Consider the following 14,358-nt stretch of genomic DNA (forward strand, 5'->3'; position numbering starts at 1 on the left):
TGCTACTTCACCCGTCTATTCTCGTAGGGAATGTGAATAATTCTTTCAGACATGGCTCATGATGACAGGGACCACACACATTTCACCCTCAGAGGCAGACAAGAGGACTGCAAAGGAATCAGGTGTCGTCCCTGCTAACTGAAGAGGACTCCCATTTCCCGTCGAACCCAAAGACACAGCAAAAGTAGCTTTCTCTTTGAAGAGCACACAACTTTTTCAAAATACACAGCTAAAACGGTCCCCGCTTTAAGTGCATTAGCACTTAAACCGGGGACCATTTTAGCTGTGTATTCTGAAAAACATGTCTAGCATTCAAAGCACGGACAGTTTTAGCTGTGTATTTTCAAAAAGTTGTCTCTACCTGCCATAGCTCAAGAAGTCAAAACGAGTAAGCTGTGTCCCCTTGATTTGAGCATTCTTTTAGTAAGAAAGGATTAAGTTCAATTTGAATTTTGGAAAACTGCTTCTCATCTTGTCAATCAGCTGTCAGTTTTGTGTGTTAATTTCTCAGAGAGGTAATAGAGTCAATCCAAAACCAAAGGTGTATTCAAGTCCAGATTGACAAGTCAAACCAAGAAAGCAGGCACTGAGCTGGCAGAGGGATCTTTTCCCAGTGGCCCTTAAGGCCCACATAAATCCCTGTGAAGGAATCGGGAATCAGAGACAGAAAGGGACTCGCCTAAGGCTTGTCACATGACAGTGCCTGGCAGACAGACTGGCAGAGGGCTGGAAATCAAATCCAAATCTTCGGACGTGTAATTTCACAGGGTGCACCGCCTCCCCCAGGCACAATGTGACACTTCAATGGCTTAACGAGGGCTTGACGGGATGGATGTGAACATGAAAAGACATTCGATTCCATCGGACCTGTCTTTGGCCCATTGTCTCTAAGGAGAATGTGCCTGGTTCAAATTCTCACTTTGCTTCTCACCTGAGAGATGTGACCTCAGTGGTCAATGGGAAATGAGCTGGTTTCAGTCACCAACCTCTCACTCATCACCAAGAAAATTTCCTTCAACCATACATGGACTGTGTTTTCAGGAGTGCTGGGCTTCATCCACAGTTGTGAGTAACATGCTAAAAGAGCAAAAAAGATTTGCTGCTCAGGAATGGAGACAGAAATACAGACACACACACACAGACACACACACACACACACACACACACACACACACACGACACAAAAATCACCCAAACTCAGGCCGCACACACAACTGCTCGTGTTCAGCAAAATACTTAGTGGTATGAGGTGGGCTTTGAACCCGTCCATGCTCCAAAGAAAGACACAACTTTTGCTATTTCACCCATCTATTCTCGTAGGGAATGTGAATATTTCTTTCAGACATGGCTCATGATGACAGGGACCACTCTCATTTCACACTCAGAGGCAGACAAGAGGACTGCAAAGGACTCAGGTGTCATCCCTGCTGACTGAAGAGGACTCCCATTTCCCCTCGAACCCAAAGACACAGCAAAAGTAGCTTTCTCTTTGAAGAGCACACAACTTTTTCAAAATACACAGCTAAAACATGTCTAGCATTCAAAGCACGGACAGTTTTAGCTGTGTATTTTCAAAAAGTTGTCTCTACCTGCCATAGCTCATGAAGTCAAAACGAGTGAGCTGTGTCCCCTTGATTTGAGCATTCTTTTAGTAAGAAATAATTAAGTTCAATTTGAATTTTGGAAAACTGCTTCTCATCTTGTCAATCAGCTGTCAGTTTTGTGTGTTAATTTCTAGGAGAGGTAATAGAGTCAATCCAAAACCAAAGGTGTATTCAAGTCCAGATTGACAAGTCAAAGCAAGAAAGCAGGCACTGAGCTGGCTGAGGGATCTTTTTCCAGTGGGCGTTAAGGCCCACATAAATCCCTGTGAAGGAATCGGGAATCAGAGACAGAAAGGGACTCGCCTAAGGCTTGTCACATGAAAGTGCCTGGCAGACTGACTGGCAGAGGGCTGGAAATCAAATCCAAATCTTCCGACGTGTAATTTCACAGGGTGCACCGCCTCCCCCAGGCCCAATGTGACACTTCAATGGCTTAACGAGGGCTTGACGGGATGGATGTCAACATGAAAAGACATTCGATTCCATCGGACCTGTCTTTGGCCCATTGTCTCTAAGGAGAATGTGCCTGGTTCAAATTCTCACTTTGCTTCTCATCTGAGAGATGTGACCTCAGTGGTCAATGGGAAATGAGCTAGTTTCAGTCACTAACCTCTCACTCATCACCAAGAAAATTTCCTTCAACCATACATGGATTGTGTTTTGAGGAGTGCTGGGCTTCATCCACAGTTGTGAATAACATCCTAAAAGAGGAAAAAAGATTTGCTGCTCAGGAATGGAGACAGAAATACAAACACACACACACAGACACAAACACACACACACACACACAAACATGACACAAAAATCACCCAAACACAGGCCGCACACACAACTGCTCGTGTTCAGCAAAATACTTAGTGGTATGAGACGGGCTTTGAACCCGTCCATGCTCCAAAGGAAGACACACCTTTTGCTATTTCACCCGTCTATTCTCGTAGGGAATGTGAATAATTCTTTCAGACACGGCTCATGATGACAGGGACCACTCTCATTTCACCCTCAGAGGCAGACAAGAGGACTGAAAAGGACTCAGGTGTCGTCCCTGCTGACTGAAGAGGACTCCCATTTCCCCTCGAACCCAAAGACACAGCAAAATTAGCTTTCTCTTTGAAGAGCACACAACTTTTTCAAAATACACAGCTAAAACAGTCCCGCTTTAAGTGCTAAAGCACTTAAAACTGAAAAACATGTCTAGCATTCAAAGCACGGACAGTTTTAGCTGTGTATTTTCAAAAAGTTGTCTCTACCTGCCATAGCTCATGATGTCAAAACGAGTGAGCTGTGTCCCGTTGATTTGAGCATTCCTTTAGTAAGAAAGGATTAAGTTCAATTTGAATTTTGGAAAACTGCTTCTCATCTTGTCAATCAGCTGTCAGTTTTGTGTGTTAATTTCTAGGAGAGGTAATAGAGTCAATCCAAAACCAAAGGTGTATTCAAGTCCAGATTGACAAGTCAAACCAAGAAAGTAAGCACTGAGCTGGCAGAGGGATCTTTTCCCAGTGGGCGTTAAGGCCCACATAAATCCCTGTGAAGGAATCGGGAATCAGAGACAGAAAGGGACTCGCCTAAGGCTTGTCACATGAAAGTGCCTGGCAGACTGACTGGCAGAGGGCTGGAAATCAAATCCAAATCTTCGGACGTGTAATTTCACAGGGGGCACCGCCTCCCCCAGGCCCAATGTGACACTTCAATGGCTTAACGAGGGCTTGACGGGATGGATGTCAACATGAAAAGACATTCGATTCTATCGGACATGTCTTTGGCCCATTGTCTCTAAGGAGAATGTGCCTGGTTCAAATTTTCACTTTGCTTCTCACCTGAGAGATGTGACCTCAGTGGTCAATGGGAAATGAGCTGGTTTCAGTCACCAAACTCTCACTCATCACCAAGAAAATTTCCTTCAACCATTCACGGATTGTGTTTTCAGGAGTGCTGTGCTTCATCCACAGTTGTGAGTAACATGCTAAAAGAGGAAAAAAGATTTGCTGCTCAGGAATGGAGACAGAAATACAGACACACACACACAGACAGACACACACACACACACACACACACACACACACACGACACAAAAATCACCCAAACACAGGCCGCACACACAACTGCTCGTGTTCAGCAAAATACTTAGTGGTATGCGGTGGGCTTTGAACCCATCCATGCTCCAAAGGAAGACACACCTTTTGCTATTTCACCCGTCTATTCTCGTAGGGAATGTGAATAATTCTTTCAGACATGGCTCATGATGACAGGGACCACTCTCATTTCACCCTCAGAGGCAGACAAGAGGACTGCAGAGGACTCAGGTGTCGTCCCTGCTGACTGAAGAGGAATCCCATTTCCCCTCGAACCCAAAAAAAGAGCAAAAGTAGCTTTCTCTTTGAAGAGCACACAACTTTTTCAAAATACACAGCTAAAACGGTCCCCGCTTTAAGTGCTTTGGCACTTAAAGCGGGGACCGTTTTAGCTGTGTATTCTGAAAAACATGTCTAGCATTCAAAGCACGGACAGTTTTAGCTGTGTATTTTCAAAAAGTTGTCTCTACCTGCCATAGCTCATGAAGTCAAAACGAGTGAGCTGTGTCCCCTTGATTTGAGCATTCTTTTAGGAAGAAAGGATTAAGTTCAATTTGAATTTTGGAAAACTGCTTCTCATCTTGTCAATCAGCTGTCAGTTTTGTGTGTTAATTTCTAGGAGAGGTAATAGAGTCAATCCAAAACCAAAGGTGTATTCAAGTCCAGATTGACAAGTCAAACCAAGAAAGCAGGCACTGAGCTGGCAGAGGGATCTTTTCCCAGTGGGCGTTAAGGCCCACATAAATCCCTGTGAAAGAATCGGGAATCTGAGACAGAAAGGGACTCGCCTAAGGCTTGTCACATGAAAGTGCCTGGCAGACTGACTGGCAAAGGGCTGGAAATCAAATCCAAATCTTCGGACGTGTAATTTCACAGGGTGCACCGCCTCCCCCAGGCCCAATGTGACACTTCAATGGCTTAACGAGGGCTTGACGGGATGGATGTCAACATGAAAAGACATTCGATTCCATCGGACCTGTCTTTGGCCCATTGTCTCTAAGGAGAAAGTGCCTGGTTCAAATTCTCACTTTGCTTCTCACCTGAGAGATGTGACCTCAGTGGTCAATGGGAAATGAGCTGGTTTCAGTCACCAACCTCTCACTCATCACCAAGAAAATTTCCTTCAACCATACATGGATTGTGTTTTCAGGAGTGCTGGGCTTCATCCACAGTCGTGAGTAACATGCTAAAAGAGGAAAAAAGATTTGCTGCTCAGGAATGGAGACAGAAATACAGACACACACACAGACACACACACACACACCCACATGACACAAAAATCACCCAAACACAGGCCGCACACACTACTGCTCGTATTCAGCAAAATACTTAGTGGTATGAGGTGGGCTTTGAACCCGTCCATGCTCCAAAGGAAGACACACCTTTTGCTTTTTCACCCGTCTATTCTCGTAGGGAATGTGAATAATTCTTTCAGACATGGCTCATGATGACAGGGACCACACTCATTTCACCCTCAGAGGCAGACAAGAGGACTGCAAAGGAATCAGGTGTCGTCCCTGCTAACTGAAGAGGACTCCCATTTCCCCTCGAACCCTAAGACACAGCAAAAGTAGCTTTCTCTTTGAAGAGCACACAACTTTTTCAAAATACACAGCTAAAACGGTCCCCGCTTTAAGTGCTTTAGCACTTAAAACGGGGACCGTTTTAGCTGTGTATTCTGAAAAACATGTCTAGCATTCAAAGCACGGACAGTTTTAGCTGTGTATTTTCAAAAAGTTGTCTCTACCTGCCATAGCTCATGAAGTCAAAACAAGTGAGCTGTGTCTCCTTGATTTGAGCATTCTTTTAGTAAGAAAGGATTAAGTTCAATTTGAATTTTGGAAAACTGCTTCTCATCTTGTCAATCAGCTGTCACTTTTGTGTGTTAATTTCTAGGAGAGGTAATAGAGTCAATCCAAAACCAAAGGTGTATTCAAGTCCAGATTGACAAGTCAAACCAAGAAAGCATGCACTGAGCTGGCAGAGGGATCTTTTCCCAGTGGGCGTTAAGGCCCACATAAATCCCTGTGAAGGAATCGGGAATCAGAGACAGAAAGGGACTCGCCTAAGGCTTGTCACATGAAAGTGCCTGGAAGACTGACTGCCAGAGGGCTGGAAATCAAATCCAAATCTTCGGACGTGTAATTTCACAGGGTGCACCGCCTCCCCCAGGCCCAATGTGACACTTCAATGGCTTAACGAGGGCTTGACGGGATGGATGTCAACATGAAAAGACATTCGATTCCATCGGACCTGTCTTTGGCCCATTGTCTCTAAGGAGAATGTGCCTGGTTCAAATTCTCACTTTGCTTCTCACCTGAGAGATGTGACCTCAGTGGTCAATGGGAAATGAGCTGGTTTCAGTCACCAACCTCTCACTCATCACCAAGAAAATTTCCTTCAACCATACATGGATTGTGTTTTCAGGAGTGCTGGGCTTCATCCACATTTGTGAGTAACATGCTAAAAGACGAAAAAAGATTTGCTGCTCAGGAATGGAGACAGAAATACAGACACACACACACAGACACACAGACACACACACACACACAGACACACACACAAAAACATCACACAAAAATCACCCAAACACAGGCCGCACACACAACTGCTCGTGTTCAGCAAAATACTTAGTGGTATGAGGTGGGCTTTTAACCCGTCCATGCTCCAAAGGAAGACACACCTTTTGCTATTTCACCCGTCTATTCTCGTAGGGAATGTGAATAATTCTTTCAGACATGGCTCATGATGACTGGGACCACTCTCATTTCACCCTCAGAGGCAGAAAAGAGGACTGCAAAGGACTCAGGTGTCATCCCTGCTGACTGAAGAGGACTCCCATTTCCCCTCGAACCCAAAGACACAGCAAAAGTAGCTTTCTCTTTGAAGAGCACACAACTTTTTCAAAATACACAGCTAAAACGGTCCCCGCTTTAAGTGCTTTAGCACTTAAAGCGGGGACCGTTTTAGCTGTGTATTCTGAAAAACATGTCTAGCATTCAAAGCACGGACAGTTTTAGCTGTGTATTTTCAAAAAGTTGTCTCTACCTGCCATAGCTCATGAAGTCAAAACGAGTGAGCTATGTCCGCTTGATTTGAGCATTCTTTTAGGAAGAAAGGATTAAGTTCAATTTGAATTTTGGAAAGCTGCTTCTCATCTTGTCAATCAGTTGTCAGTTTTGTGTGTTAATTTCTAGGAGAGGTAATAGAGTCAATCCAAAACCAAAGGTGTATTCAAGTCCAGATTGACAAGTCAAACCAAGAAAGCATTCACTGAGCTGGCAGAGGGATCTATTCCCAGTGGGCGTTAAGGCCCACATAAATCCCTGTGAAGGAATCGGGAATCAGAGACAGAAAGGGACTCGCCTAAGGCTTGTCACATGAAAGTGCCTGGCAGACTGACTGGCAGAGGGCTGGAAATCAAATCCAAATCTTCGGACGTGTAATTTCACAGGGTGCACCGCCTCCCCCAGGCCCAATGTGACACTTCAATGGCTTAACGAGGGCTTGACGGGATGGATGTCAACATGAAAAGACATTCGATTCCATCGGACCTGTTTTTGGCCCATTGTCTCTAAGGAGAATGTGCCTGGTTCAAATTCTCACTTTGCTTCTCACTTGAGAGATGTGACCTCAGTGGTCAATGGGAAATGAGCTGGTTTCAGTCACCAACTTCTCACTCATCACCAAGAAAATTTCCTTCAACCATACATGGATTGTGTTTTCAGGAGTGCTGGGCTTCATCCACAGTTGTGAGTAACATGCTAAAAGAGGAAAAAAGATTTGCTGCTCAGGAATGGAGACAGAAATACAGACACACACACACAGACACACACACACACACACACACACACACACGCACACACGACACAAAAATCATCCAAACACAGGCCGCACACACAACTGCTCGTGTTCAGCAAAATACTTAGTGGCATGAGGTGGGCTTTGAACCCGTCCATGCTCCAAAGGAAGACACACATTTTGCTATTTCACCCGTCTATTCTCGTAGGGAATGTGAGTAATTCTTTCAGACATGGCACATGATGACAGGGACCACTCTCATTTCACCCTCAGAGGCAGCCAAGAGGACTGCAAAGGACTCAGGTGTCGTCCCTGCTGACTGAAGAGGACTCCCATTTCCCCTCGAACCCAAAACACAGCAAAAGTAGCTTTCTCTTTGAAGAGCACACAACTTTTTCAAAATACACAGCTAAAACGGTCCAGGCTTTAAGTGATTTAGCACTTAAAGCGGGGACCGTTTTAGCTGTGTATTCTGAAAAACATGTCTAGCATTCAAAGCACGGACAGTTTTAGCTGTGTATTTTCAAAAAGTTGTCTCTACCTGCCATAGCTCATGAAGTCAAAACGAGTGAGCTCTGTCCCCTTGATTTGAGCATTCTTTTAGTAAGAAAGGATTAGGTTCAATTTGAATTTTGGAAAACTGCTTCTCATCTTGTCAATCAGCTGTCAGTTTTGTGTGTTAATTTCTAGGAGAGGTAATAGAGTCAATCCAAAACCAAAGGTGTATTCAAGTCCAGATTGACAAGTCAAACCAAGAAAGCAGGCACTGAGCTGGCAGAGGGATCTTTTCCCAGTGGGCGTTAAGGCCCACATAAATCCATGTGAAGGAATCGGGAATCAGAGACAGAAAGGGACTCGCCTAAGGCTTGTCACATGAAAGTGCCTGGCAGACTGACTGGCAGAGGGCTGGAAATCAAATCCAAATCTTCGGACGTGTAATTTCACAGGGTGCACCGCCTCCCCCAGGCCCAATGTGACACTTCAATGGCTTAACGAGGGCTTGATGGGATGGATGTCAACATGAAAAGACATTCGATTCCATCGGACCTGTCTTTGGCCCATTGTCTCTAAGGAGAATGTGCCTGGTTCAAATTCTCACTTTGCTTCTCACCTGAGAGATGTGACCTCAGTGGTCAATGGGAAATGAGCTGGTTTCAGTCACCAACCTCTCACTCATCACCAAGAAAATTTCATTCAACCATACATGGATTGTGTTTTCAGGAGTGCTGGGCTTCATCCACAGTTGTGAGTAACATGCTAAAAGACGAAAAAAGATTTGCTGCTCAGGAATGGAGACAGAAATACAGACACACACACACACACACACACATACACACACACACACACACATGACACAAAAATCACCCAAACACAGGCCGCACACACAACTGCTCGTGTTCAGCAAAATACTTAGTGGTATGAGGTGGGCTTTGAACCTGTCCATGCTCCAAAGGAAGACACACCTTTTGCTATTTCACCCGTCTATTCTCGTAGGGAATGTGAATAATTATTTCAGACATGGCTCATGATGACAGGGACCACTCTCATTTCACCCTCAGAGGCAGACAAGAGGACGGCAAAGGACTCAGGTGTCGTCCCTGCTGACTTAAGAGGACTCCCATTTCGCCTCGAAGCGAAAGACACAGCAAAAGTAGCTTTCTCTTTGAAGAGCACACAACTTTTTCAAAATACACAGCTAAAACTGTCCTCGCTTTAAGTGCTAAGCACTAAAGCGGGGAACGTTTTAGCTGTGTATTCTGAAAAACATGTCTAGCATTCAAAGCACGGACAGTTTTAGCTGTGTATTTTCAAAAAGTTGTCTCTACCTGCCATAGCTCATGAAGTCAAAACGAGTGAGCTGTGTCCCCTTGATTTGAGCATTCTTTTAGTAAGAAAGGATTAAGTTCAATTTGAATTTTGGAAAACTGTTTCTCATCTTGTCAATCAGCTGTCAGTTTTCTGTGTTAATTTCTAGGAGAGGTAATAGAGTCAATCCAAAACCAAAGGTGTATTCAAGTCCAGATTGACAAGTCAAACCAAGAAAGCAGGCACTGAGCTGGCAGAGGGATCTTTTCCCAGTGGGCGTTAAGGCCCACATAAATCCCTGTGAAGGAATCGGGAATCAGAGACAGAAAGGGACTCGCCTAAGGCTTGTCACATGAAAGTGCCTGGCAGACTGACTGGCAGAGGGCTGGAAATCAAATCCAAATCTTCGGACGTGTAATTTCACAGGGTGCACCGCCTCCCCCAGGCCCAATGTGACACTTCAATGGCTTAACGAGGGCTTGACGGGATGGATGTCGACATGAAAAGACATTCGATTCCATCGGACCTGTCTTTGGCCCATTGTCTCTAAGGAGAATGTGCCTGGTTCAAATTCTCACTTTGCTTCTCACTTGAGAGGTGTGACCTCAGTGGTCAATGGGAAATGAGCTGCTTTCAGTCACCAACTTCTCACTCATCACCAAGAAAATTTCCTTCAACCATACATGGATTGTGTTTTCAGGAGTGCTGGGCTTCATCCACAGTGGTGAGTAACATGCTAAAAGAGGAAAAAAGATTTGCTGCTCAGGAATGGAGACAGAAATACAGACACACACACACAGACACACACACACACACACACACACACACACACACACACGACACAAAAATCACCCAAACACAGGCCGCACACACAACTGCTCGTGTTCAGCAAAATACTTAGTGGTATGAGGTGGGCTTTGAACCCGTCCATGCTCCAAAGGAAGACACACCTTTTGCTATTTCACCCGTCTATTCTCGAAGGGAATGTGAATAATTCTTTCAGACATGGCACATGATGACAGGGACCACTCTCATTTCACCCTCAGAGGCAGACAAGAGGACTGCAAAGGACTCAGGTGTCGTCCCTGCTGACTGAAGAGGACTCCCATTTCCCCTCGAACCCAAAGACACAGCAAAAGTAGCTTTCTCTTTGAAGAGCACACAAATTTTCAAAATACACTGCTAAAACGGTCCCCGCTTTAAGTGCTTTAGCACTTAAAGCGGGGACCGTTTTAGCTGTGTATTCTGAAAAACATGTCTAGCATTCAAAGCACGGACAGTTTTAGCTGTGTATTTTCAAAAAGTTGTCTCTACCTGCCATAGCTCATGAAGTCAAAACGAGTGAGCTGTGTCCCCTTGATTTGAGCATTCTTTTAGTAAGAAAGGATTAAGTTCAATTTGAATTTTGGAAAACTGTTTCTCATCTTGTCAATCAGCTGTCAGTTTTGTGTGTTAATTTCTAGGAGAGGTAATAGAGTCAATCCAAAACCAAAGGTGTATTCAAGTCCAGATTGACAAGTCAAACCAAGAAAGCAGGCACTGAGCTGGCAGAGGGATCTTTTCCCAGTGGGCGTTAAGGCCCACATAAATCCCTGTGAAGGAATCGGGAATCAGAGACAGAAAGGGACTCGCCTAAGGCTTGTCACATGAAAGTGCCTGGCAGACTGACTGGCAGAGGGCTGGAAATCAAATCCAAATCTTCGGACGTGTAATTTCACAGGGTGCACCGCCTCCACCAGGCCCAATGTGACACTTCAATGGCTTAACTAGGGATTAACGGGATGGATGTCAACATGAAAAGACATTCGATTCCATCGGACCAGTCTTTGGCCCATTGTCTCTAAGGAGAATGTGCCTGGTTCAAATTCTCACTTTGCTTCTCACCTGAGAGATGTGACCTCAGTGGTCAATGGGAAATGAGCTGGTTTCAGTCACCAACCTCTCTTTCATCACCAAGAAAATTTCCTTCAACCATACATGGATTGTGTTTTCAGGAGTGCTGGGCTTCATCCACAGTTGTGAGTAACATGCTAAAAGAGGAAAAAAGATTTGCTGCTCAGGAATGGAGACAGAAATACAGACACACACACACAGACACACACACACACACACACACACACACAAACATGACACAAAAATCACCCAAACACAGGCCGCACACACAACTGCTCGTGTTCAGCAAAATACTTAGTGGTATGAGGTGGGCTTTGAACCTGTCCATGCTCTAAAGGAAGACACACCTTTTGCTATTTCACCCGTCTATTCTCGTACGGAATGTGAATAATTCTTTCAGACATAGCTCATGATGACAGGGACCACTCTCATTTCACCCTCAGAGGCAGACAAGAGGACTGCAAAGGACTCAGGTGTCGTCCCTGCTGACTGATGAGGACTCCCATTTCCCCTCGAACCCAAAGACACAGCAAAAGTAGCTTTCTCTTTGAAGAGCACACAATTTTTCAAAATACGCAGCTAAAACCGTACCCGCTTTAAGTGCTAAAGCACTTATGCGGGGACCGTTTAAGCTGTGTATTCTGAAAAACATGTCTAGCATTCAAAGCACGGACAGTTTTAGCTGTGTATTTTCAAAAAGTTGCCTCTACCTGCCATAGCTCATGAAGTCAAAACGAGTGAGCTGTGTCCCCTTGATTTGAGCATTCTTTTAGTAAGAAAGGATTAAGTTCAATTTGAATTTTGGAAAACTGCTTCTCATCTTGTCAATCAGCTGTCAGTTTTGTGTGTTAATTTCTAGGAGAGGTAATAGAGTCAATCCAAAACCAAAGGTGTATTCAAGTCCAGATTGACAAGTCAAAGCAAGAAAGCAGGCACTGAGCTGGCAGAGAGATCTTTTCCCAGTGGGCGTTAAGGCCCACATAAATCCCTGTGAAGGAATCGGGAATCAGAGACAGAAAGGGACTCGCCTAAGGCTTGTCACATGAAATTGCCTGGCAGACTGACTGGCAGAGGGCTTGAAATCAAATCCAAATCTTCGGACGTGTAATTTCAAAGGGTGCACCGACTCCCCCAGGCCCAATGTGACACTTCAATGGCTTAACGAGGGCTTGACGGGATGGATGTCAACATGAAAAGACATTCGATTCCATCGGACTTGTCTTTGGCCCATTGTCTCTAAGGAGAATGTGCCTGGTTCAAATTCTCACTTTGCTTCTCACCTGAGAGATGCGACCTCAGTGGTCAATGGGAAATGAGCTGGTTTCAGTCACCAAACTCTCACTCATCACCAAGAAAATTTCCTTCAACCATACATGGATTGTGTTTTCACAGTGCTGGGCTTCATCCACAGTTGTGAGTAACATGCTAAAAGAGGAAAAAAGATTTGCTGCTCAGGAATGGAGACAGAAATACAGACACACACACACAGACACACACACACAGACACACACACACACACACACACATGACACAAAAATCAACCAAACACAGGCCGCACACACAACTGCTCGTGTTCAGCAAAATACTTAGTGGTATGAGGTGGGCTTTGAATCCGTCCATGCTCCAAAGGAAGACACACCTTTTGCTATTTCACCCGTCTATTCTCGTAGGGAATGTGAATAATTCTTTCAGATATGGCTCATGATGACAGGGACCACACTCATTTCACCCTCAGAGGCAGACAAGAGGACTGCAAAGGAATCAGGTGTCGTCCCTGCTAACTGAAGAGGACTCCCATTTCCCCTCGAACCCAAAGACACAGCAAAAGTTGCTTTCTCTTTGAAGAGCACACAACTTTTTAAAAATACACAGCTAAAACGGTCCCCGCTTTAAGTGCCTTAGCACTTAAACCGGGGACCGTTTTAGCTGTGTATTCTGAAAAACATGTCTAGCATTCAAAGCACGGACAGTTTTAGCTGTGTATTTTCAAAAAGTTGTCTCTACCTGCCATAGCTCATGAAGTCAAAACGAGTGAGCTGTGTCCCCTTGATTTGAGCATTCTTTTAGTAAGAAAGGATTAAGTTCAATTTGAATTTTGGAAAACTGCTTCTCATCTTGTCAATCAGCTGTCAGTTTTGTGTGTTAATTTCTCAGAGAGGTAATAGAGTCAATCCAAAACCAAAGGTGTATTCAAGTCCAGATTGACAAGTCAAACCAAGAAAGCAGGCACTGAGCTGGCAGAGGGATCTTTTCCCAGTGGGCGTTAAGGCCCACATAAATCCCTGTGAAGGAATCGGGAATCAGAGACAGAAAGGGACTTGCCTTAGGCTTGTCACATGAAAGTGCCTGGCAGACTGACTGGCAGAGGGCTGGAAATCAAATCCAAATCTTCGGACGTGTAATTTCACAAGGGTGCACCGCCTCCCCCAGGCCCAATGTGACACTTCAATGGCTTAACGAGGGCTTGACGGGATGCATGTCAACATGAAAAGACATTCGATTCCATCGGACCTGTCTTTGGCCCATTGTCTCTAAGGAGAATGTGCCTGGTACAAATTCTCACTTTGCTTCTCACCTGAGAGATGTGACCTCAGTGGTCAATGGGAAATTAGCTGGTTTCCGTCACCAACCTCTCACACATCACCAAGAAAATTTCCTTCAACCATACATGGATTGTGTTTTCAGGAGTGCTGGGCTTCATCCACAGTTGTGAGTAACATGCTAAAAGAGGAAAAAAGATTTGCTGCTCAGGAATGGAGACAGAAATACAGACGCACACACACAGACACACACACACACACACACACACACACACATGACACAAAAATCACCCAAACACAGGCCGCACACACAAATGCTCGTGTTCAGCAAAATACTTAGTGGTATGAGGTGGGCTTTGAACCCGTCCATGCTCCAAAGGAAGACACACCTTTTGCTATTTCACTCGTCTATTCTCGTAGGGAATGTGAATAATTCTTTCAGACATGGCTCATGATGACAGGGACCACTCTCATTTCACCCTCAGAGGCAGACAAGAGGACTGCAAAGGACTCAGGTGTCGTCCCTGCTGACTGAAGAGGACTCCCATTTCCCCTCGAACCCAAAGACAGAGCAAAAGTAGCTTTCTCTTTGAAGAGCACACAACTTTTTCAAAATACACAGCTAAAACTGTCCCGCTTTAA

The sequence above is a fragment of the Saimiri boliviensis genome, chromosome 6 (genome assembly GCF_048565385.1).
Source record: "Saimiri boliviensis isolate mSaiBol1 chromosome 6, mSaiBol1.pri, whole genome shotgun sequence".
Classification (NCBI taxonomy): Eukaryota; Metazoa; Chordata; class Mammalia; order Primates; family Cebidae; genus Saimiri; species Saimiri boliviensis.